Below are 480 nucleotides of genomic sequence, written 5' to 3'. Positions count from 1 at the left end.
TTTAGTGGAAAAAACTCCTCATGGTTATGTGCCATGAAAGTCATATTTTCTTTTCATAGTTTGGTAGTTTCTGGGATCTATTTGATCAATATTTTAATGGATTGGATTTTTGGGTCGTGGATATTGGGCTTGTGTGGCAAGCTTTATAATACTTTTTTCTGCTCTGATGCTTGCTTTTCTAACATTATACAGCATGATGTATAAAAAAAATAATAAGAAGTCTGTAAGTGAAAGTAATTTTATGTTGCTTTCTTAGACTTACAGTACTTTTTGTTATCTCAAGCAATATCTATATTTTTTTTCTCAAAAAGACATAACTATATTGGACAACTTAAGTACTGTTTCTTCATTTATCTGGAAGCCATACAGTCATGAAAGTCCCATTACATTTAGGGGCATGTAAATTTACATTCTGGGCAATCTAGAACTTATGATAAACTAATGGTTAGGTAACATCACTTGTAAGGAGCATCCTATATA

Source organism: Penaeus monodon, chromosome 24, assembly GCF_015228065.2.
Source record: "Penaeus monodon isolate SGIC_2016 chromosome 24, NSTDA_Pmon_1, whole genome shotgun sequence".
In the NCBI taxonomy this organism is placed as follows: domain Eukaryota; kingdom Metazoa; phylum Arthropoda; class Malacostraca; order Decapoda; family Penaeidae; genus Penaeus; species Penaeus monodon.
Note: the sequence above shows the minus strand (reverse complement) of the source record.